The sequence below is a fragment of the Crocuta crocuta genome, unplaced genomic scaffold (genome assembly GCF_008692635.1).
Source record: "Crocuta crocuta isolate KB4526 unplaced genomic scaffold, BGI_CrCroc_1.0 scaffold32, whole genome shotgun sequence".
NCBI classification, from domain to species: Eukaryota; Metazoa; Chordata; class Mammalia; order Carnivora; family Hyaenidae; genus Crocuta; species Crocuta crocuta.
Genome location: NW_027529424.1, coordinates 10,814,760 through 10,840,639, shown reverse-complemented (window position 1 = coordinate 10,840,639; position 25,880 = coordinate 10,814,760). Strand labels below are relative to the sequence as shown.

General features: G+C 45.2%; 1 long non-coding RNA gene across 2 annotated transcripts; it reads left to right on the top strand.

Annotated features, from left to right (window-relative positions):
* The first annotated feature begins 8,946 nt into the window (after positions 1–8,946).
* Positions 8,947–15,946, top strand: LOC144226941 (uncharacterized). 2 transcript variants are annotated; one of them, XR_013333791.1, is made up of 4 exons: positions 8,947–9,224; positions 10,185–10,344; positions 10,875–11,028; positions 14,078–15,946. It is a non-coding gene; the product is annotated as an uncharacterized LOC144226941 (long non-coding RNA). The 2 variants fall into 2 exon arrangements; XR_013333790.1 differs by having other exon boundaries at positions 10,866–11,028.
* Positions 15,947–25,880: the final 9,934 nt, after the last annotated feature.

The window sequence follows — 25,880 nt, the reverse complement described above, 5'->3', positions numbered from 1 at the left end:
GATTGAGAGTAACTTGTTCTGCGAGGGCTCCACAAGAGGAGCAAACACTCCTGCTAAATTTTAACTTGATAAATGAACAATGTCTGCAATACAAATAGTACGAATAGTATGTATGCTCACCACCACGTGATCACAACTGAGCCAATGGCTCTTCTCTCTCTCTCACTGCAGGATTGTGGGTGATTGTCTCCCGTGTCAGACGCTCAGTCTCAGGCCGCGGTGTTTGGCAGAAATCAGTGATTTTTCAGCACGTTGGAAGTTGCCCACACCTGACACTAGTGTATTTTTTGTCACTTCAAAGCACCTAGGGACAGCCCTTTGCTTTTCCTGACAAGAGTAAACTTAGGAATGCTTTGCTCCTTCTAGGTCAGGCTGCCTGCAGATATAGACCCTTTCCTCTGCTGCCTTATTGCCACTTACATGAAATACTGTCTATGACAAGAGTTCATTGACAATGTACTGTACTCAACACCTGTTAGTGATAGTGAAAGTCATCCTATATGATAACCCTCCTCTCTCTTGTGTCCCTGACACCCGCCACAAAGGTTTTCAAAGGTAATTTGTTCATTTTTCTTTATATTTTGTATTGTCTTTATTATTTTGTGTTATATTACAGTATCATAATCAATTTTACATGAATACTTGTGGGTTATGGGACGAATCATCTGAGTTCCCATTATTTCTTAGGGGAAAATATTTCTTTGAATTACAAATGCTTTGGATTACAAGAATGTTTCTGGAACAAATTATGTTGACAAAGCAAGGTTTCCCTGTAGCTAGAATGCACATGGTGTCTAGTCTGGGTCAGGCACTAATCCTAATGTTTTATGCATTTGGTGCCCTTTTTCTCTTCCCAACCAACATGAGAGGGTAGGATCTTGTATTTTCACCACTTTATAGGTAATATAACCAGATTCAGAGACGTTAAATCACTCTCCAAGGTCACAGAGCTTTAAAAATGGTGGGTCAGGGGTTGGAACCCCGGCCCTCCAGCGCCATGCAGTTGAAGGCCGGCTCTGCACATGGTGTGAGCCCTTCCACACCTGAGCTCAAACATCAGTGGAACCAGAAAGTGAAAAACCAAAGCGTGTGTGCCTCACCACAGAGATTGGGGGTTTCTTTGTTACTACAGCACCACCTAGCTTGTCCTTGTCCTGACTGATACAAGTGCCCGTCAGGAGGCATAATGTTCCCACTAAAGGAGCTCTTCTCATTTCGATTCTATCCCACTAGCCCATTTAATCCTGCTTCTTCTTGAACCCAGTCTTCCCCCTAAGGTACGTCCTATTGATCTCATTCAACAGACGAATAAAATGAAGCTCAGAGAGGTTCAGAAAACTTTTCTACTGAAAGCAGAGTCTGGATTTGAACTCAGTTCTGTGCGATGCCAAAGTCCCTGAAGCATAAAGCTGTAGAGATCAAGGTGGCCTTTAAAATTACTTAGACTTCAAGTCCCAGAAAAGTTTTCCAATCTAATGTAATTCACATACCAGGGACAAAATTCCCTCTGCAAAACTCTCCTAGTGTTGCCAAGAACCTATAGCAGAAATAAAATTACATTTGTTAAAAATAATGGTATTTAAATGGCTGCAATAGAGTCTTTTAAGGCATTAAAAACTCATACAATTTGTATTTAGCCTTTCGAGAAGCCCGTTAAGGTGAATATCTGCTTTTGTTTTTAAAAGTGTTTATATATACAATATATATCCCCCAACCCAGTCCAGTTTTCTTGCTCTTTGGTAAAAACACATTTCTTTCCTTCTTTCCTTCTTTCTTTCTTTCCTTCCTTCCTTCCTTCTTTCTTTCTTTCTTTCTTTCTTTCTTTCTTTCTTTCTTTCTTTCTTTCTTTCTTTCAGTTTATTTATTTACTTCTGAGAGAGAAAGAGAGAGAGGAGAGAGAGAGTGAACCCCAAGCAAGCTCCAAGTTATCAATGTAGAGCTCGATTCGAGACTTANAGGGGAGGGTCAGAGAGAGAGGGAGACACAGAATCTGAAATAGGATACAGTCCACAGTTTGGGTCAGAATCCAATTTTGACATGAATTGTCTGAATAATTGTCTTGGCACTTTACTTCCCCTGAACATATAAAGAGCCCAGTGTTTTATTACTTTCAGATGAGCAATCAAAATGGTCATCCAAAAATCAGTAACTCAGTGGATAATGCAACACCAGTGACAGTTAATTGAATTAATGGCACGATTGCTTTCTGCAAAGGCTAAATTTAGAAGGCTCATGACAGCTTTTGCCTGAGTCTTTAGACCTGTTGCGATAACTCCAGAGGCCCAGACTTTGGATGCTTCTTAGGGGTAGCTGGTGATTAATCTGGGGAACGTTCCTTCTGGTAAAAACAACAAACAGAACATCGAAGTATGATTCTCAGTCATGAGACTGACCATCTTGTGTGATGAACTCCATCTGAACACCCTTCCAGAAGAAGAATTTTCTGATTCTTTTTTTATTATGTCTTTTTTATTTTACACTATGTGACTATATTAGATAATGAAAAATTAAGGTTAAAATGAAGCACGTTTTTGGATCACGTGGAGACAGATCTCTTTCACACACACAAACACACACAAGACTTTCCTTGTATTATGGGAGGAGGAAACACACTTCTGGGTGCAAAAAGTCATGCAAATTTTATTCTACTTTTACACAGCTTTTCTTACTTTTTTGTCAATGCACTGCACTAGGGAGCCTACTCCCACATCTACGGGACACGTTACTGCTCACTCAATGGGAAGTTGCCCCCCTCCCCTATGCACGAGGGGTGAGCGCTTTGGGGCGTAGTGTAGGTCAGAGGCCACTGCGTATCCCTTTAACTGTGTCCTCATGGTTGGAGCCTCCTGAGGCAAATGACGATGTGACAGGGCTTACAGGCAGTCCGTGAGTCCAGAGACCTCTTCCTCCTGCCCAAGCAGCTCATCCACCAGCTGCCAACAACCTGTGAGCAGCAGCCCTGGGCCCCCACCCTGCACTCCACACCCCTGCCCTCAGTGCCCCATGTTCTTCCTACTTCCGTTAGTCCACGGGCTACCTCCTGGCCCTTCCCGCTCACCGCTCCTGATAGCTGGAGCCTGCTGTTTCTTCGCAGATAGGAGAGTGCCCACTGGCACTTCCTGGCGCTGTGAGGACGGCCCTGCGAGATGAGCTGCACTTGGCCTCTTGTGCGGAATGCGGGGTAATGGCCATCAGGTGGTGACCGGGCTCAAGGGACCAAGTGCCCCCTCCAGTCTGATGACTAATAGCGACAGATGCTGTGGACTTTCTGCACTGATATCGTTGGACATATCACTTTCACCTCAACTGAGTCTTCTTGTTTCACTCTTTTTGAAATACAATATTAATATAATTTGTCGCTATTCTCTAAGGGACACTTATTATGTGGGGATTCTAGTATGTTTTACCAATTTAGTTGTTATAATGGCCTCCAAGTGCCTTGATTTTAAAACCTTATTTGCCAGGTCTTTTGAGAGCTGGCTATAACCTGAGATTATTCTCATAATGGACTGCTTATATAATGTACTTCCTAAAAGCCAAGTGGTACTTATCGCCTCGTTTTGCATATTGAATGACATTTTTAGCTTGGTATTAATAATCCAACATTATAATAAAAATAATAATTGCAAGGATTTGAAAATTCATTACAAATCTCCTTACACCCAGGTGAACTCATTAACTCTTAGATAAAAAAAAAAAATTGGAATTGAAAAAAACAAAGACTTGATTTTATTCTGCCTGATGGGATGACTTTGAGGAAGAATGAGAAGTAGAAGTGTGCTGTGCCTCCCTCAATTCCAGGGCTAGAGCGGCTACACTGGCTGCTTAAAATAGTCTGGGGTTTGGGGTGCCTGGGTGGCTCGGTTGTTTGAGTGCCAGACTCAAGATTTCAGCTCAGGTCATGGTCCCAGGGTCATGGTATCAAGCCCTGCATCGGGCTCTGCATTGAGGATAGAGTCTGCTTGGGATTCTCTCTCTCTCTCTCTCTCTCTCTCTCTCTGCCTCTCCCCCCACTCACATGTGCATGCTCTCTCTCTCTCAAAGTAAACAATATTTATTAACAAAAATAGAAGCAGAACAAGAAGGCTGTCTATTGGTTCTGAGTCAAACGGGTGACCATCAAGGAGAGCTCTATGCCTCTGCCCTCCTGAGGGAGGCGAAAGGAAGGAGATAAGAGAGCAAAATAGATAAACCCCCATATTGCAAACAAACACGCAAATAAGCCAGCATTTTCAAACAATTTGAGACCTGTTAAGACATACTTCCTGCCCGGTTTTGCCTTCAAGATGTTGGCATCTTGGTCAGCAAGGGCTCTGTGGGTGTGAACTCAGGGACTTTCAGGATTTAGGGTTATCTCCTAGGCATATACTTTACTAGGGGTAATGGGTTGAATTGTGTCAAATTCATAAACTGAAGTCCTAGTGCCACTACCTGAGAACGTGACCTTATTTGGAGGTAGGGTCTTTTTGCGAGAATGAAGTTAAAAGGTGTCTTTGGGGTGATCCCTAACCCGATCTGAGTGGCGTCTTTATAAGAAGGGGGCAGACACAGAGGGAGAAGGCCAAGTGGAGATGAAGTCTGACATGGAGGTGAGGCAAAGAACACCAAAGTATGCCAGGAAACCACTGGAAGCAGGAGAGGGGCCTGGACCAGGTCTTCCCTCGGAGCCTCGGTAGGGATTAGCGCTGGATCTCAGACGTCTGGGCTCCAGAAGTTCAAGACTACCCGTTTCTGTTGTGTTTGCCATCCAGCATCTGGGCGTTTGCTGCGGCGGCTGCAACAAGATAACTCGCTGGGCATACAGAGGAGCCAAGTCATACCCGAGGGCGGCCCGTCCCGTCCAGAGCTTACAGTGAGCGACCCCATGAAACACATAGCAATGACAGGAGGCAAATCATGCTCTGAAGATTACCAGAGCAATTCAGAGAAAACAAATGCTGTTGAATTCACATGACACAAAAGAAGTAGAGACGGACGCCTGAAAGGAGCACCATGCTATCGAGGGAAAGAGCAAGGCAAGCGGTGGGCATGGTCCAGAGCAAGAAAACAGAATCCAGCATTTCGGAGATGAAAGTCAGGGACAAAAGCCAAGGCAAAGCACATCGCGTGTCCTCGCAGCCAATGGAAAGAGACTTAAACTGGGTAGAAATGAATCCCCACGTAGGTAAGGAACTTTTGTGTTGTGGAGGAGGGAGGTCATTCGTCGCACTTTCCGGGAGGATGTGAATTCGCTCTACATTATATCCTAATTTAAACATCAAAGAAAAGCAAAAATGCCAAATTTCCTTTTGTTATTTCCAAATAAGTCTATAATGAGTGTAAAAATGTGAAAGCACTGTGTGGGGATACCCAGGGGAGTGTCCCTATTGGGGATGACTTTATCGTTTACAATCACTGAAGAAAGTGGATTTTATACATAAAGACAAGAACATTTATTGCCATCGGTAGAGCTTATCTACATTCAAGTACATTCTCAATACTCAATCACAAGTATTGTGAAAAAACTAATAATTGACTTAGATTTTCTTTAAATATAGCTTTCATCTGTTTTTTTGAGAGTTTTTCCCGTCTGCTGATTTTCTATCAATGGACATGACTGCTTGGGCATGACCTGGTCTGACTGATTACAGTCCATGCCACCCTCCCAACAGCTCATTCAAATCTTTTACGGCGCAGAATATAACATCACTGTAGTTGTATTTTCCTCTAAGGAAATTCCCAATATGTAAGTCTCAGTATCAGAGGTAGTAAGAAAAGCCAATAGGGTAAGGCCGCAATGGAAATTTGACTCATCCCGAAACTTTACAAGTTGTAATATGCCACGAAAATAGTTAGTTGTCCCTAATGCTTGGCAAGCTTTCTTTAGATATTTTGTGATTGTGAAATACACCGCAAATACTCCACTGTTCTTTAAACGCCTTGGTTTGCTGAGACCAGTGGGCGCCTGAGATGGCACCTGTAGTTGGTGTTCACCATGGGTACACTTTTGTTACTGTCTTGTGTACCTCCACCTGCACGGGGAAGAAAGGGGACCTTCATCTAGGCCACGTGTGCTAATTAAGGATATCAGTTGTATTCTTTCACTTATTGAGTTAAGAGTGCAAAGCAAGTAATTCTATTGCTATTGCAGTAATTATATATATAGAAAGGCTGATGTCATATTTTAAAATAGGCATTGGAGTAAGTGGATAGAGATTTGATAAAATAAGAATGTGCTTACGGTGTGCTCTTGGTTTTGGGGATAGATTCCTGTGGCTCATCGCTTACATACAACACCCAGTGCTCATCCCAGCAAGTACCTTCCCCAATGTCCACCCATTTTCCCTCCCCTCCATCAACCATCAGTTTGTTCTCTGTATTTAAGAGTCTCTCATGGTTTGCCCCCCTGTCTGTTTGTAACTATTTCCCCCTACCCTTCCCCCATGGTCTTCTGTTAAGTTTCTGAAGATCCACATAGGAGTGAAAACATATGGTAAATGTCTTTCTCTGACTGACTTATTTCACTTAGCACAATACCCTCCAGCTCCATCCATGTTGTTGCAAATGGCTGGGTATCATTCCTTCTCATCGCCGAGTAGAATTTCATCGTATATATAAACCACATCTTTATCCGTTCATCAGTGTATGGATACTTGAGCTCTTTCCATAACTTGGTATTGTTGAAAGCAGTGCTATAAATAGCTAACTTGACAATAAATTATATTTAGGAAAAAAATAAAGAATATGGGGGTTCTTTAGGGTAATGGAAATGTTCTAAAATTGACTATAGGTTGCACAACTCTGCATATACTGAAATCACTGAATATTACACTTCATGTGGGTGGATTGTATGGTGTGTGAACAATAAATCAGTAAAGCTGTCGTAAAATATTAAAAAGAATAAGAATCTGCTTATTTTGCGTGTAGGTCCTCAAACTAATGAAATCAGCATATAATTGTCTGTAGGAGGCATCCTGTACCATTGAGAAGACCGATAGCAAGTTATCACCTGTTCAGAACTGGTTTTCCCCAATCTGTAGGTCTCCATTTTGGCCATATCCACTACGTCTGTCAATATTTGCCTACAGTTCCGTAGGAATATGTGGCTTGATACAAATTAAAGAGGGACACGGTTCATCATGGTGAGTACCATGTTACTGCCCACCTTTGCCTCAGGACACATGACATAGTTTATTTCACTCCCCTCCTAGTTTTATTGAAATGTAGTTGATGGGTAAAAGGGCGTATATTTATATGATCTTACTCACACGTGGAGTTGAAGAAAGAAAGAAAGAAAGTTGAAGAAAGAAAACAACTGAACAAAGGAAAAAAGAGAAACAAAAAGGCAGACTCTACTGTAGAGACCACACTGATGGTCACCAGAGGGGAGGTGGGGGGGAGGAAGCAGGGGAGGGGGAGTAAGGGCACACTTACCATGACGAGGACTGACGATGTATAGAACTGTTGATTCACCTCATTGTGCACCTGAAGCTAATATAACACTGCCTGTTAACTATGCTGGAATTAATTTTTTTAAGAAAGCAGGAGAAATGAAAACAAAAGTGTATATTTAAGGCATATAGCATGATGATTTCACATACGTGTACATTGTAAAATGATTACCATAGTCATTAGTTAATTAATGATTAATTAACTGAATAAGGTATCCATCACCTCACACGGTTACCTTACGTTTGTGTGTGTGTGGTAAGAACACTTAAAATTTACCCTCTTGTGGGCACCTGGGTGGCTCAGTCGGTTGGGCCACTGACTTCGGCTCAGGTCATGATGTCACGGTTTGTGGGTTCGAGCCCCGCGTTGGGCTCTGTGCTGACAGCTCAGAGCCTGGAGCCAGTCTTCGGATTCTGTGTCTCCCTCTCTCTCTGACCCTCCCCTGCTCACGCTGTCTCTCTCTCAAAAAAAAAAAAATAAAACATTTAAAAAATTTTTTTAAAAATTTACCCTCTTGGCAGATTTTAGTTTATACAAAACAGTATTATTAACCCCAGCCACCGTGCCATACACCAGATCTCCAGAATTCACTCATCTTATAGCTGAAAGTTTGTAGCTTTGAACAACATCCTATTTCTCCACAGCCAGACCCTGATACCCACCACTCTGCTCTCTGCTTCTAGGAATTTCAAACTCCACATGTAAGTGGGAACCTATAATATCTGCCTTGCTGCATCTGGCTTATTTCACTCAGCACACCGTCCTCTGGGTTCATCCAGGTCATTCCAAATGGCAAAAGTTCCTTCTCTTTATATGGCAGAAGTAGAATTCCATTGCATGGAAATGCACATTTTCTGCAGCCCTCCGTCCATCAGTGGAAACTTGGCCTTCCCCCGTAGCCTTAGCTATTATGGATGATGCCGCAACGAACACGGGAATGTAGAGAACTCTTCAAGATAGTGGTTTCAGTTCCTCTGCATGTACATCAAGGATTGGGATTGCCTCACCCTATGGGAGTTCTGTTTTAATTTCTTGAGGAACTTCCGTAATGTTTTCCATAACCTCTGTACCAGTTTACATTTTCACCAATAGTGGATTCCCTTTTCCCCACATTGTTTATTTATTTATTTATTTATTGAGAGAGAGAGAGAGAGAGAGAGAGACTCCCAAGCAGGCTCCATGCTGTTAGCGTGGGCCCCACGTGTGGCTTAAACTCACGAACCACAAGATGGTGACCTGAGCTGAAATCAAGAGTCAGATACTTAATCGACTGAGCCCCCCAGGCTAATAGCCTAACCGGTGTCGTTTTGATTTGCATCTCCTTGATGATCAGGGGTGCTGAGGATTTTTCATTTACCTTATGACCATTTGTACTTTTTTATTTACCTCCTGACCATTTGTGTTCTTTGGAAAGAAATGTGTATTCCACTCCCTTAACTACTTTTTAATAGGGTTATTTAGTTAGTTAGTTAGTTAACTATAGCTCAGTAGCTTATAACTCGAAAAGTGTTCTTTATATGCTATGAATATCAGTGCCTTCCTTCTCCAGCATATAACTTGCAAATATTTTCTCCCATTCTGTAGATGGTCTTTTCATTCATGCTTTTGTCCCCCAGAAGAAATGTTTCAGTTTGATGACGTCCCACGTGTTTAGTTTGGCTTTTGCTGCCTGGCCATTTGGTGTCCTGTGATGTGGTATTTTGAACACAGAGACTAAGCAACTCCCGGCCGTTCTGGAGCTCTGCCGGAGGACTCCAGGCTCCGCTCGACGGACAGCAGAGATGGTCGTGCAGGTAACCTTCTGACATTTGACTTTGGCCCAGGAGCGGTTTCCACGTGATCCCGGCTCCCTGCCCGTCACCCCTCATGGTCGCTAATGTAGGAACAGCTTATCTGAAAGGAATCAGGCCTTACCTGGAATTCGGAAATAGCCCTTAAATCCAGCCACTTTCTTCTCTTATATTTTTGTGAGACAAGTTTGTTGCAAGTGGGGTGACATAATCAGTCCCAGCTCATACGAATGCGAAGGGGCAGCTGCAAATGTAATGTTAATATATTCTAAAGAGAGGTTTCTCAACACTTTGGGGAAGACAGCCCCCATCTGTAAAGAGCTTTTGATCATAAATATCCAAAGACAGTAATTGTCTTTCTTTGTAAATCGTAGAGATGGAAATCTTCTAATATATCTTAAGCATTTAAAAAGATATACCAAGGGTCCCCTGGGTGGCTCAGTTGGTTGAACGTCCGACTTCGGCTCAGGTCGTGACCTCATGGTTCGTGGGTCTGAACCTTGCAGAGGGCTCTGTGCTGACAGCTCAGAGCCTGGAGCCTGCTTCGGGTTCTGTGTCTCCCTCTCTCTGCCCCCTGCTCACACTCTGTTTTTTTTTCTCTCTCTCTGAAAAATAAACATTTAAAAAATTGGAAAGGATATACAGAAACATCAAATTAAAATATGAATCAGATAAGCATAAATGTGAAGGGAAGTTCACATCCATGAACATATATCTGTGCAGGCACATACCCCATTGGTGAGGCCCCAGAGCTAATAAGAGAGCCAAGGGCTTCAGTGAGGTGCTTAAGGGGAAAATGAAACAGCCTTTCCCTTCTTTATGACCCTCATCTGAGTGGGGATGTTTCTTCTACTACCCAAGTAAAGCCACACTGGATAAGAGCAACTTTTAAATATTCATTAGTATGATTCATTGTAATGTCTTTGCGTTTGAAATCACGAAGGATGAATTATTTTCTTCTAGGTAGAGCGCAGCTACAAGATGCTTGCCGTAATCACACAGGAAAAGCAACGGATTTTGCATTGGGTGCATCAGTGAGATCCCGGACATATGATCGCCTGTAAATCTTCTCTGTGGAGAGAAGATGGGGACTGAGGTTTATTGATTACTTGCCGCGTGCCAGGTACGATGCTAGATGGCTTAAATATGTTCAAAGAGATAGGGCTGTGCAGCTTTTCCCTGAAATGTTTGGTACGTAGCACATGCTATTATGTGTGTGTCTCACGTAATTGCCAAAGCTATGCAGACGATTAGGCATCAGCATCCTTCCTGCGTACGAGGATGAGAGAAGTTTAGCGCCGTGGCCATGGTCACACCCAGCAGAAGGTGGGAGAGGCCTTCCCGATTCCACAGCTACTTTCCCTGGGCTTTTGTCTTTGTTTTTTGTTTTTCGATATTTTCATTTCCGTCACTGTGATGGACCTTATCAGTTTTGTCACATCATCTGGACAAGATGATAGAGGCCATTCGTGTGGCCGCATCCGCAAAACGGGTCCCTTGAGTCCCTGGTGGGTCTGGGGGCACAACCACGAGGCAGGCACTATGATTACATCCAAGCGTCCAAAATACGCTTTAGAATAACTTACCCTCATGTTCCTATTTGCGTTGTGGCCACCAATGTGCTTACGACGATTATGTTTCGAGACCCTCCAGGAGAAAGGATTTACGTGTGTTCTGTCGACGCAACCCGTATTAGTTCTCCGTCTACGCGCACTCTCACCCGTCAGGTGCAGGCGCACATACCAGCTACCTGTTGTCTGGGCAGAGGACTCTCTGACCCGGCGTGTCAAAGTGCTGTGTACGCCAGGTGAGAGTTTCCCCTTTTATCATGTTTCCAAGGCCTTTTCTGTGTTATGAGAGAAACGTGAAAACTGTGATTGAACCGAATGAGCGTGTAACCTTCTGTGAAGTGGGTAGACCAGCTTAACAATCGCCTTTTGGTTGTTGTTCCCTTTTTTTTTTTTTTACCCATGAAGAACAGAGCAAGGATAATATACGACTATGGACTCAACATCCGTGTCCTGAAGTCCTAGCCTACAGCGGGTCTGTATCTGGGGTGAGTTAGGTCAAACGAGGCAGGAGAACGGGGCCCTGATAAGACAGGAGGAGGAGCAGAGACCCCTCCCCGGCCCGGCGAGAAGGCGGTTGCTGCGACCCAGGCAGACAGCGGTGGCCGGGCACGGGGTCTGCACCCCGCCGGCACCTTGCTGCCGCACCTCCAGCCCCCGGAGCTGCGAGGAATGAGCCCCTGTTGTTTATAAAGCACCTCGTCTGTGGTATTTGGTGACTGCGGGCTGAGCTCATGAACACCCTTGTGCATAAAGCCCCCTGACATCTCCCACCCTACATCTGCTCGTGTTTATGCTTAGATATCCCATCAGACCTCACTTAAAAGCATAAGTTCAAAGATAAAATAATTAAGAATTCAGCACGGCAATAGCGGAGCATGAACAACCCCCCCGGGCTGGGGGTCCCCTGTGATTGCACGGGCCTCCCTGCTGCAGACCCGACCCTGACTCTCAGCCGCTCGTGGGTGTCCACGGCGCGAACACGTGGCCTTGCCTAGTCTCATTCGTCCCCGCCGAGACGTGCTCCTGGCCGTGGTGGGTGTGCCGCACACGTCTGATGTCTACGATCCGTGGTCACATGTATCTGACTCTCAGCTCGACTTTAAAGAGGTTCTCTGATTAAAAACGACTTTTTTTAGTGGTTGTTTCATAATTCTCTATTTATTGAGAAAGTCACCAGAGAATCACAGACGTATAGAGCTGGAAGGAATTTTCTTTCTGACGGTTTTGGAGCTCGCTTTTGTTTTCTATTTTTTTGAGNACCCCGCCCCCCTGTCCCCACCTCCCCAGAGCTCTCCTTCCCTGAAACATAATTTACAAACCAAAGATCTGGTCCAAAGTGCTTATCTAAAATCTTTCTTTATTTGTTGCGCTCTTAGGGATCTTCAAAAATGACAGAATTCCAAATTAAAATGAACAAAACAGAGGCATTCATCTTAGGGTTTTAAAAAATGCCAGGCTACGCCGCCACGTTTGCACACGGATACTCGTCTGCTCCCTTCTCAAGAACGGGGGAAGGCAGCTGAGGAGCGGACGTGCCCCTCGGCCCCAGGACTCTCGTGTCAGGCTCTGCCTGAGCTCTCCCGCCGTGGGCAGCGCGGGTTCACTACATCCCAAGGGGACCTGGCCGCCGTCCCGCTTTGCCCCAGGCCTGTACCTGCCCCCCGCGCCCCCCTTTGGTGGTTGTTTCAGTTGTGTTACTACAGCGCCCCGTCACTGGCAACCCTCGCCTGTTAAAGGAGATCAGATCAGGTTTCGAATATTCATGACCCAGCAAACTCTTCAGATCGTGGCCAGAGAGTCCTGTTGTCTCTAATGTATCCTACTGTAGTGTGGCACCCTAGCGCTTTTTAACTTGATGGCCCCACTCATGCCGCAGCGGGGGGGCATTTCCTGGGCGCGGAGCAGTCTAATCAGTGTCAGGGGAATTGCAAAGGTGAGTAAGACATGGCCATTACCTTCCATCAGGGCGCGAGGTCGCAGGGGATCCCTCACAAATGGAGCAAGAGTGTCTTCCAATTACGGCTTCCGATGGTCATCTCATTAACAAAAAACTAATTTTCTTTTAATAGCCCAATCAAAAAAATTTTTGTGGGGATTTAAATATTATGTACAGGGCTTTAAAAAGTATTATTTTAAGCCTCAAAATGTAGTAAGTTCAACATATGCTTTCTGCAGTTTTTTCCCCATTTTAACATTTTTAGGAAAAAGGAAAAAGCCTTTAGGAAAAAGGCTTTTCAAATGCTATTAGAGTAAAGTTGAGTCAAAAATCAAAAACAGTTTTCAATGAATTTTATCAGTAAGTATAATTAGGTCACAAAAAATAAAAGAAAATAAGATTATCATCTGGACAGTTGATGAGAAAAGAGAAACTAACAGAAGATTATAGAAACCGCGGTGAAGGTTTTGAAAACTTAGCGTAAAAGTCTTACCAGGAGACAGAAAATATAGAACTATGCTTGTTTTACCAAAAAAAAGAAAGAAAGAAAGAAAGAAAGAAAGAAAGAAAGAAAGAAAGAAAGAAAGAAAGAAAAAAAAGAAACCCTCCTCCCTCCACCTCCTCACTCTCTATTCTTCTTAGAATTCATATGTTAAGTTTACACGGTTCCCCTTTCAGTATCTTTATTTACAACACTGTCACTGTTTCCATAGTTATGCAGAATGTCTGTTTCCATAGCAACACCCTTGGTTTCCTAAACAAATAGTATCGCAGTGTTAATCTTGTTTCAGTGTTATTGTACTATGTTATTAGATACAAAATTCAAAAAATAATTTAAGCAGGGTTTGGAACTAGGTGGGTTGGCTTTATTGCTCCGTGCTTTCGATATTAAATTTCAATTTCGTATGAAAATGCACATCCATTTGAAAAATAGTGGGGATTTTGCATAGCAAACATGATACCAATTTTATTCACTAGTTATAAAACACCCTAATTTAATAAGAGGATGTTCCGATGCAAGAGCACATACGGGGAGAGGTTTACCATCTTCGGATCAACGTGCTGCTGTTTCACTTGGCCTGGAAGATTTAGCTTCCCCAAAGCCCTGAAGTCATTTATAACCTACCCACGGCAATATTTCCCTTTGCCACTTTTGCATTTTAAGTAATGTCTCTGCGTTTTGCCTTTTATTTTGTGGCCCCAGAGGAACAGCTGTGAAATAGACTTCAAGGGAATTTTATTACTCCCTTTTTCTCCGGTTCAAAAAGAGAGATAGAGAGAGAGAAATTAGTAGTTTTTGTGCTTTGGTCTTTAACTTTGCTTACCGTTACTCTTCATTTCTTCTCTAGGGAGCAAATTGTTTGGACTCTTTCTGAAATGGGACTCAGCCCAGCACCGCACACACAGTTTTATTAGGGAGCACCGAGGAAGAAGATTGCCAGTGTGTGCGACGGAGACGGCCAGGGTGGGGGGGTTACTTTTATTTAACAGAAGTAAGAGGTGCTCTGGCCCAGGCCCCCGGCACTGCCACTTCCGGTCAGATGTTTGGAAGAGGCCTGCTGGGCTGTGCAGGTCTGCGTCTCCGCGCACTCCCTGCACTCGGTCCCATTCAACCAGGAGCCTCAGACGTCTGCCTCTCACTTTCCCTTTGAGCACGCCTTCCTTTAAGAACCTACTTGAAGGACTTCCTCTTCCCGACGTTGGCATGAGAAGGAATTGATAAGGGGAGAGCGGATCATAATCTGCAAATGGGAGTTAGTCTGCTTTGCTTTGAGGACTCGGTGATGAACCAGAGCTGGGGTCAGGACCCGGTCCTGGGGCGCCAGGCTGAGCATCTCACTCAGCTCCGTGTCTCCTGGCTGCGTGCCGTGCCGTGTGGTCCCCGTCACTCGGCTTCTCTGCACCCTGCCTTCCTCACCTATGAAATCCGGAAAACACCACCCAGTCTGCAGCCTCGTGGGAGATTAGAGACACAGCAGAGAAACACATAGGAACAGCTGCTAAGTGGGAGCCCTTGTCACGTGATTTCCCCTTCTTTTTTATTTGCTAATTTGAAGTTTGGGCTCAGAGGCCGTCTGGTTGTCTGTAATGCCACAGGGAGAGGTCCAGGTGACCCAGCACTGGCCACAGGCTCTCTCCCTGCCTCCGTCCTGCCTCCAGCCTCCCCAGAGCACGTAGCTTTAGGTCTTCAGCTCAGAGCAGGTAAACTTTCGGCCTTCCCAGAGCTGCATCATCAGGGTGGGGGTGGGGAGGTCCCCTCGATGAGCGCCAGACTCATAGTATGGAATGTCCCAGAGAAGAGGTCCTTCCTGACCTCCACCCCTGCAGCGAATCTACCCCGGTGTCCCTCAGCCTCCAGGGACAGCAGTCATCTGGGGAGCTTGCTGAAATGCAGACTTCGGGTAAGAGGATCTGGGTGGGGCGTCCACGTGGCTGACAAGCTGTCAGGTGACATGCAGCCCGTTGGTCCAGGGGACTCGTTGTGAATGAGAAAGTTCTAAACTCCCCACATCAGAGATTTTCTCAAATTTGTTAAGACCCCTGTTAGGGGCCAGTTCCTGTAACATTGGGCCCTCAAACGACTTTGGCTTGGGCCCTTTTGGAGTTCTTTTTCTGGGACAGGATCCAAACCGTCCATTTTCATTGACCTTGGCTTCATTGTAAGATGGAGAGGCTGGAAACTCCTGGGTTGCTTTCAGGGATGGAACGCGGCACACTTCCTTCCTTGCGAAGTGGGACAGATCAGGGAAGATGCAGACTTGCATCAGTACCAATTGTCATCGGCCGAATTCTATTCAGTGGATTTGAATCTTCTATGAGCTTAAGGATCCACATGATTCAGTTGTATTAAGAAAAATGCATAACATCTATCAGAACTGGTTGTCAGAAATAGTTTAACACCCTGATCAGAAAATCAGGGATTTGTTTATGAGTGAGTTCAGAAGCTTGCTGTCTTATGTAATCATCAAAAATTACAATGGGGCGCCCGGATGGCTCAGTCGATTAAGCGTCCAACTTCTGATCAGGTCATGATCTCACTGCGAGCTTGAGCCCCGCGTCAGGCTCTGTGCTGACGGCTCTGAGCCTGGAGCTGCTTCAGTTTCTGTGTCTCCCTCTCTCTCTGTCCCTCCCCTGTTCACGCCCTGTCTCTCTCAAAAAATAATTTAAAAAGCATTTAAAAAATACAATATAACTAATGTTTCAGAATTGTCTGAGAAAGCGTGTTCTCATTTCTTTCTGTTACGTTGAAGTTCAGCAAGTTAAGTTTTCTTAGATAATGTTGTGTTTGGTTTCTGTTCTCTTCTCCTTCAGAGCCCTGCTGGCATCTTATTTGTTGTACGTGAATGGCAATATTTCTTGAAAATGAACCTTTTCATGGTAGTTTGCTCTTCTCTGAGATTATATTTTAAAGGAAATTGTATCTGAAAGGTCTAAAAAAAACCCACCAGGGCTTTCTAGGGGATTTTATCACTTGTGTTTTCCTTGCTCATGATCTCATTGTCAAGGATTGTATACGCTTCTAAGAAGCAGTGGATTGTGGTTTCTAACAAATAGATGCAAACAGAATTATTTTCATTTTTATTCATCTGCCAAATATATTCACTCAACTGGCATTGACCTCATAGTAAATCATGACGAATCTATTTGGCCTTCTCAAAAATAAGAATACAATTGTAACTAAATCAATTCCCTTCGGGAAAGAAGGCAGCCAGTTTTCTCACAGTGGCTGGCTTGCCCTGGCAAACACTCCAATTGTCAATGAAAAAAGTCACATCAACATATAAAAACTGTGGATGAAGACAGTATCATACTCACACAGTGAGGGGCGGAAGGGCTCATGAAAATTAAGCACTTACTACCCGCCACATACCAAATGTTCAATAAGCATTACTTATCGCCACTATTCCTGACTCATCTCATTATTTAATCTCGTCTCCTTGTTTAGAACCAGGAGAGCTGTGGCAGTCCACGCTGTCCCCGGCTCTCTATGCGTATGTTATGAATGTATGTATGTGTACATGATTTGTTTTCTATGAAGGAGGACCCTTTCGTAGATGATGATTTCTGATAGTTGTGGAAAACCTGACACATTTCAGAGGAAGGAACTAAGGCAAATATTCTCTGAAAGTCTACAATTACTGTAAGTTGAACATCCAATCCAAACTGATTACTTTGGGTTGTCTGCTCATAGACTGTCATGTGGAAGATCATGATTTAGAAAGAAACTTTTTCAAATGCAAGAGTAGCGTATCTCAATGGAGAAAATATTAATCTACGCCCCTAACACACACACATGCACGCACGCACGCACGCACACGCACGTGCAAATGTATATACTTCGAGGAGGAAGGCATGTCCGCTTTTCCTCTAAGTGCAGTGATTAAAAATTAATCTTATCCAGCTGGGTGACTGCTTCTGCTATAAGGTACTGACATGAAAGTACTGCTTTTGCAGACCAGCGAGGGAGGAAAACAGTGCACCGTTGGAGGCAAAGTCAGTCTCCCATTCCAAAGCACCAGAATCCAGCATCCCGTCCAATGGATGGTTTCCACTTCCGGGGGCCATTAAGTCATTCTCTTAGGATTGTTCTGGGTAATCACGAGGGGGTGTGCACAAGGAAATTCTCCATTACTTCATGGGGCTTTTCCGTAGTTTCTTTATGCAAGGTGATGCTCACAGTATTGTCCTTGCATAAAGAGGCATCATGATAGACACCAGGTTTGCTAAAAATGCACGGCGGTAGTGGAGGGAGAGCCTCGGGGGACCCAGTGGAAGGAAGAGCGGCTGGAAGCTCCCAGGAACATGATTAAGGACAGTAACTCAGCTGTCCGGTGCCTGGGTTCACATCCGGGCTCCCGGGCTCAACCCTTCACGTATAACTTGGAGAAAATTCCCTAGCTTCTCTGTGCCTCAGATTATTTACTCATCTTTGCAATCAGGATGTAATGGTACCCATTCCAAAAGGCTATTGTAGGAATGAGCATTACAGAGTACACAAAGTGATTTGAGCAGTGCCTTATGCATAGTAATCAACACGTTAGTAATTATTGGAAAGTGAATCATATTTGCTATAACTGCCATTAAGTCCATTAGTCATACTTCAGCTCAGGTCATGATCTCAAGGCTTGTGAGTTCAAGCCCCACGTCGGGCTCTGTGCTGTCAGCTCAGAGCCTGGAGCTGCTTCGGATTCTGTGTCTCCCTCTCTCTCTGCCCTTTCCCTGCTCATACCCTGTCTCTCTCTGTCTCTCAAAAATGAATAAATATTAAAGAAAAAAAATTAAAACGAAAGACCATTAGCCACATACAACAGTTTTATGACCTGCTTCCTATTTTGCCAAAGCTGATTATAAACTTATTACAGTTTGGTCGTGTAATGTTGGCAAACATTTAGCCAGCCTGAAGCTTCTAAGTCATGTGAAGATCTCAAATTCTAGAAAGAACTCAGTAATCAGCCAGATACCATTCGTTCAGAAAGGTTGTGAAGGTCAGGAGTGTTAAGATAAAGTCCAGATGGCTTGGACATTCAATAATTCTTAAACTCTGGGTTTAACTATATCAACAGAATTACAATAGTAACTAATTAACCAACAGTTTTAGCCAAGTTGGCCACCATAAATACCACAGACAGAATGGCTTCAACAACACACTGATTTTCTCACAGTCCTGGAGGCTGAAGTCCAAGACCAGGGCACGGGCCGATTCGGAGTCCGGTGAGGGCCCGTTGCCTGCTTCTCAGATGGCGTCTTCTGGCCTTTCTCCCGCGAGTGCTTGGAAAGGGGTGGCGTGAGCGCGGGTCTACTCTCCTCCTCTCACAAGGCCACGAATCCTGTTGGAAGAGGGCCCTGCCCATGCCCCTCATTGAACTTGGCTTCCGTCAAGACCCCATCTCCAAATGCCAGCATAGGGCAGGGTAGGGCTTCACCAAACCAGTTTTGGGGAGACACAAACATTCAGTCCCTGGCGCCAGCCCAGAGGTGTGTTTCTTGTGTGGACATCTTGTAAATCTAGAATAACATGAGGGCGTTTCTGTCCAATGCACCTTCTCAGGATGCACCTTCCCATCCGTGGCCCCGTGGCACCCCACCCAGGCTTTCTCCCTGTCTGTGGTCCTGCTATGTGGCAGGCGGAGCCTTTTGGCTCTCTGTGGCTTTTGTCTGTTCTTCTGTCCGAGAACTTTTAACACTTATTATTTTTTTTAATTTTTGTTTATTTTAGAGAGAGAAGACAGAGCATGAGTGGGGGAGGGGCAGAGAGGGGGCGGGGGAGACACAGAATCTGAAGCAGCTCCAGGCCCTAAGCTGTCAGCACAGAGCTTGATGCGGGGCTCGAACCCACGAACCGTGAGATCATGAGCTGAGCCGAAGTCGGATGCCTACCTGAGCCCCCCAGGCACCGTGTTTCTCAGTTTTGAGGGCCCCACTCCTCCCCTTCCTCCTGGAGAGGGACCCCCCACTCTTCGAGCAGCTGCATGTGAGTTTGGTGTCAGCCTCTGTCTAAGGTTCCCACCATGTGCTTGAGGTCCTTAGGCCGAGAAGCGCCAAGCTGTGGGGACACTAATCCCATGCAGTCTGGACGCCAAAGGAAGCTGACTAGGAGGCAGAAGTGCCTAGTAGGGGTGAGTGAGGCAGGCGGGCAGGGGGGAGGTGAACCCTAATGCTGTTGGGGCAGAGGGCTCAGCGCATCCCCCAGGCTGCTGGGCAACTGGCGTGCTGCCTCAGAGCCGTTCCCAGACAGACTCAGGGCGCACAAACTCGTGGCCTGCATGGGCCACACACTGGGCCCTGGTCACTCCCGGGGACTGGCTGTAACCTGGGGCCCGTGGACTCCCACCAGCACAGAGCCATCCCCAGGGGCTCAGCTGTGAACCCTCNTGAATGCTGACAAAAACTGAGGACTGATGGATGTGGGGGGGGGGGGGGGGGGGCTGGGTGGTACCCAGTGGCAGCTGGGCTGTGCAGCCGGCACCCGCTCACGGGAACTCGGTCAGATCTGCACACTGTGCTGTGGACTTCAGTGGTCGGTCAGGTTTGTGGCCCTGCACTTTGCAAAGCTGTTGATTATGGACGATCTTCGGGAAACATTTCGTGCATGAATCATGAGAAGTGGGGCCCGCTTCTCAAACAATGGCTTTTCTGCAGAGGAAGAGAAGTTCTCAGGGTCACTGTGAAGGACCCACTCCGAGGAGAGAGCACTCCCGGTGTGCGGACAGACAGCGGACAGCGAGCATTTACCGTGAAGACCTGCTAACTACAGGGAAGGTGGCTGTTACTTTTCTCTCTCACTTGTGCCGTCAGCCACCTTCCAGGTGACGGCCCACCTGGTTGTGAACGTTTCCCCGGGAGCCAAGTCAGCAGACGCCCTGCCTCGCCCTCCCTGAACGAAAATCATAAGGACCAGTCACCGCGCACGCTTTGAATCCCGCGGCTCCTTTCGGACAAAATGACTGATGGTGTGTTAGATGTCCCTGATGTTAAGTAAGAAATAGGATAGTCTTTTCACATGAAAGGCGGTTTATTAACACTGTTTTGACCGAGGGCTGTAGCCTTGGTCTATGGGTTAGAAAGATTGACGAGGGGTTTAACTTTGAGGATGCAAGGGATGGTTTTAGATGTATTTTTTTCAATTCACAGTAAGTTCTTGATGATATTTTAAGTTTACTTATTTATTTATTTTGAGAGAGAACACAAGTGAGAGTGAGGGAGGGACAGAGAGAGAGAGAGAGAGAGAATCCAAAGCACTGTCAGCGCTGAGCCCAACCGGGCGCTTGAACTCACAAACCCATGAGATCATGACCTCAGCTGAAATCAAGAGTTGGACACTTAACCCCCTGAGCCACCCAGGCGACCCCCTGTTAAACATTTGATTTTTTTAAAATGTTGGCCTTGCAAAGAAATCTCTGATATTCTTTAATAAAAATTGGTGAAATTTTGAAACGTGGTTCTAAATATGCTTGCAAATCAGATAAAGATCAGAGACTGGTGTGGCGGGCGGGGGAGGGGGAGGGGGAGGGAATTCCAAATAATTGGGGTCGGGAAGGAGCAGAGAAGGAAGGAGCCAGAAACAAAAAATGCGACGAGGGAGAGGGGAAGGAAGCTAAGAGCAGCGCCCTAGGATGGGTCCAATGGCCCCCAGTGCCCGGGACACGGGACATGGTTGATGGCGGTCGGTGAGGGTGTAGCAGGTGGGAGCACTGGCTTCTGGCGCATCTCATGGGCACCGCGCTCGATTCCCTGGAGGGCGTGGGAGTGGGAGCAGCCAGGCTGCCATCCAGGGTCAGAAGTAAGTGACCCGCTTCCGCCGGGGCCCAGGGCAGCTCAGTGACACCTCACCCGGACCCATGCCCGCAGGACGGGAGCCCAGAGGGCACGCTGAGACTGTCCAGCCCCTTCCTCTCTTTTCTTCTCGGCCCCTGCCCGGCCCCCGCTGACCTGAGTCAGGGTGTTCGAGCCACCCGCAGGGACTGACTCCTTTTCGGCTCAGGAGGACCCTTGGGATGGTCACCCCAACCTGGGGCAGAGCCTCATTTTCGCCCTGTGGCCGTCTCCGTCTTCTCCTGGAGCATACTTTTCCTTGTAGAGGAGGGAGACTTGCTGATTTACCCGCCACTGGGTTCCCTGAGGCCCGCCCCCTCCAACCCACCACAGGACCCTGGGCTGCGCCGCATTCCGCAGCTTGTACCAGACCCGGCAGGCCGGTGCTCTGCGTCCTCTTAACATCAACTCCTCGCACAAAAGGGTCTTAGACCGTTTGTCCCCCTGAAATACGTACTGATCTTTTTTCTGTCATATTTATATTTTACGAAAATTAAAAAACGTATAGCTGCTTTTGTTTTTTAGAGATTTCAGGGACCTGAGATCCCTTTGTCTCACTGACCAGGACGGCTGTTACCTTGAATGGCTTGCCCTCGGGGGCCAGAGCGGCCACTTTTGTAACTGCTTTGAACAAGAGGAACTTCCCAAGACCGAGGGAAAGAATTTTACCCCGGGGTCTGAACGGTTAATGGTCATTGAGGAGGAGGTGGTGTTTTGGTTACCGGGTGGGTGGAGCAGACCCTGGGATCCTTAAGGAACTTGCCTGAGAGGTTTTTCACTGCTGGACCAAGTCAGCCCTCGCAGAGATAGGGTCTGGCTCCGAAGAAGGACTTTCCTAACTTTCCAAGGGCTTTCTCCCTGCGGCAGGGTTCACAGAGGATTTCCCCTCCTCCCGCCCCGGAGTGTGTGTGTTTCTCTCTCTCTGGGTTTTTCCTATTACTGTGTCATGATTTCTGGTGCTCGCTTTTAGCCTCCACTTTCAGATGAACAGCCCAGGGCACAGATAAATAGGTCAGTCATTACTGACGTCACAGGGAACTCCGAGCTGCAATGAACTATGCACGGCGAAGATAGAGAGCAGCGTGACTAAAAAAGTAAGCAGCCTAATCTCATTTTAATAACAAGGTCCAGCAAGAGGCGAGGAGGAATCAGAATAAAGTTCCTCCTTGAACTACATAATTAGGGATTGAAATGACTCATTTGTGCTAGTTAATATACAATGAACTCTATGTGGTCAGAGGGGGCTCAGCCCTCTTGTGTTTACCACTAAATTCCAGGACACCTTCCCCTATGGTGGGGGCGTGTGCCCGTCCTCAACACTACCTGGATGGGCCAGGCTGCGGTAAAACACCTTACCTTATTTGTTGGGTAGCCCAACTAGCCTGCTACCAGACATTTGGCAGATTCTTAGAGAGCTTTGCCCCGTTTCCCATTTTATTTTATCCATCGTCCCAAATTTCCAGATCTTTTCTGAGACTTTTGTGAACTCAAGGCAGGCAGGTGAAGTAATAAATTAAAACAAATCCATCATTCCCAGGAAGGAGAAATTTCTGGCAGAACTGGGGCTCGCATATCTGTGTCTGGGGCCAGTTATTGTCATGGCGGTTCTGGCACGGGCGCGGATGAACTTTCAAAGCCCGGAGATTGCACCAGACACATACTCATCTCTTCAAGCTCTTCGGAAGGTTTCCAGCCCTCCCAGCTCTGTTCCCGGTGCTACGAATTCATTTGTTCATCAAACGAATGACACATTCATCTGCCAGTTGGCAAAAATCCGGCCGTATTTTTATTCAATCCTCAAAGAATTAACAAAACAAGCAGCTGGTTCTAGACAGGCAGGCAGAGCGGACTGGTCCCTGTGGGCAAGGTCAGGGGTGGCCCGCTTTGCAGGCTGCCTGCTTATCATTGTGCTCAGCACATCAGCCACTCTATAAGTGTGTGTGACTTAAGTCCGTGAGCAAATTGGAGCAAGATAGGGAGCTATTTTCCTGGGCACTTCCGTCGTGGCACAGTCACTCTGCTGTGAGACCGAAGGTAGTAAGAAGCTCTCACTGCGCACGAAGACGTTGATGAACCAAGCAGCCCGTTGTGCACGGTCGGCGGGCTTCTGCGTGGACGAAGGGATGGAATCTAGGAACTATGGGTGGAAGAGTGGACATAGACTGTACTTGCGTATCTGCAGTCTGAAACGCTGAATTCCTTCAGATACGCGGAATAAATACGCAAATTTCTTTTTTATTGCCAGGTCCACAGCTGATCTCATGAAGCTATGTAAGAAAATTACTAGTTTACTAGCAGTGTCAATCGAATTGGTTTTTCAAAATTTTTTATTTCAAGTTTTTGTTTCATTTATGTTATGTTACTATGGTAAATACAGTGTACTCTTAGTTTCAGGTGGACAATACAGTGATTTAACGTTTCCGTACATCACCCGGTGCTCATCACAAGAGCATCAATAATCCCCATCGCCTGGTTCACCTAACCTCACTCCCCTCCAGTCTAGTGACCAGCAGCGTGTTCTCTGCAGTCAAGAGTCTCTTTCTTGGTTTGCCTCTCTCTCGTTTTTTCTCCTTTGTTCATTTGTTTTATTTCTTAGATTCCCAATATGAGTGAGGTCATATGATACTTGTTTTTCTCTGACTGACTCACCTGGCATAATGCCCTCTACTTCCATCCGTATCATTGCAAATGGCTAGATTTCATTCTTTGATACGGCTTAGTGATATTCTGTTGTATATATATATTCCATATCTTCTTTATCCATTTATCAAACAATGGACACTTGGGCTCTTTCCATATTTTGGATATTGTAAATAATGCTGCAGATAAATAGGAGTACATGTATCATTTTGAATTTGTGTTTTCATATTCTTTGGGTAGGTACCCAGTAGTGTGATTTCTGGACCATCGGGTAGTTCTACTTTTAGAGGAATCATCATATTGTTTTTCACAGCGACTGCACCAGTTTGCATTCCCACCAACAGCGCAAGGGGTTCTTTTTTTCTCCACTTCCTCATCAACACTGTTGTTTCTCATATTGTTGATTTTAGCCATTCCGACAGGTAGGAGGTGATAGCTCATTGTAGTTTTCATTTGCATTTCTCTGATAATAAGTGATGCTGAGCATCTTTCCATGTGCCTGTTGGCCATGCGTATATCTTCTTTGGAGAAATGTGTGTTCATGTCTTCTATCCATTTTTAATTGGATTATTTTTTGGTTGTGTTGTATATGTTTTTCTTATATTTTGGATACTAAACCTTTATTGGGTTTAAAAATATCTTCTCCCATTCTGTAGGTTGCCTTTTAGTTTTGTTTCTTTCACTGTGCAGAAGCTTTTTATGATGATCAAGAATCAATAGTTCATTTTTGCTTTTGTTTCCCATGGCTTAAGAGACATACATAGAAAGAAACTGCTTTGGTAATGTCAAAGCAGTTACCGCCTGCGCTGTCTTCTAGAGCTTTTATGTTTTCAGATCTCACGTTTAGGTTTTTCATCCATTTTGAATTTATTTTTGTGTAGGGGGAAGAGAGTGGTCCGCTATCAATCTTTGGCATGTGGCTGTCTAGTTTTCCCAACACTGTTTGTTGAAGAGATTGTCTTTTTTCCCATTGTATATTCTTTCTTGTTTTGTCCAAGATTCATTGAGCATATAATTGTGGGTTTCTTTCTGGGTTTGCTATTCTATTCTATTGACCTCTGTGTCTATTTTTGTGCCAGTACCATACTGTTTTGATTACTACTGGTTTGCAAGATAACTTGAAGTCTGAAATTGTGATGCCTCCAGCCCTGCTTTTCTTCCTGAATATACCTTTGTCTATTCAAGGTCTTTGCGGTTGCATATAATGTTTAAGATTAGTTATTCTAGCTCTGTGCAAAATATTCTTGGTATCTCTAGATTGCTTTGGGTAATATACACATTTTAACAACATTTGTTCTTCCAACCCATGAGCACGGGATGTCTTTCCATTTCTGTTTGTTGTCTTCAATTTCTTTCATCAGTGTTTTATAGTTTTCAGACTCCAGGTCTTTCACCCTTTTGGTTGGGTGTATTCCTATGTACCTTATTACTTTGGGTGCTCTTGTAAATGGGATTTTAAAAAAAGTTTCTCTTTCTGCTGCTTCATTTATGGTGTATAGAAATGCAACAGGTTTCTGCACATTGATTTTGGATCCTAGACTTTACTGATTGAGTCAATTATTTTGAACCAATCAAAAATATCTATTTTTCATCATGATACAAAAAATACCAATAAGTCTGTACCTAATAAAAAGCTGAAACTATCAGTTTCTAATTGACTGTTAGCTTCCCCTGTGCAACATACACAGCCTAGTTCTACGTCCAATTTTAAATTAAAACAGGTTGACAAATTCAATTTTCTGTAATATTATTCAGCTCTAGGTTCCCAGGTTGTTTGGCAGTTACTGGCCTAAAGAATTAAGATTCTCGTCTAGTGAACAGACTAATGAGAATTTCTTTCCAAGATCAAAGCCAGTCTTTGTTTCCAGGAGGCTGTTTTTTTTTTGTTTTTTTTTTTAAATGGTGGGGTTTCTTTTTGTACATATTGTTCTTTTTTGTGTGTTATCTAAGAGGTCATAAAAATATTGCTGTAAAAGTTACGAGGCTTGTTTCTGGCTTCACATTTCTCTAGAAGGGCAGGGAGCCATTTCCGGAGCTCAGCTGGTCTACTTGGGACCAGCTTTGGCCACCAAGCCACCTTGTCCCTGGCCATTCATCATGTATACCCTGTTTGTTACAAAGGGCTCTCTGGCCAGAGGGAGATGTTTTGGTTTCAACTCCATGTATGTTGGCCTCAGGAATGTTCAGCATTGGGGAAGG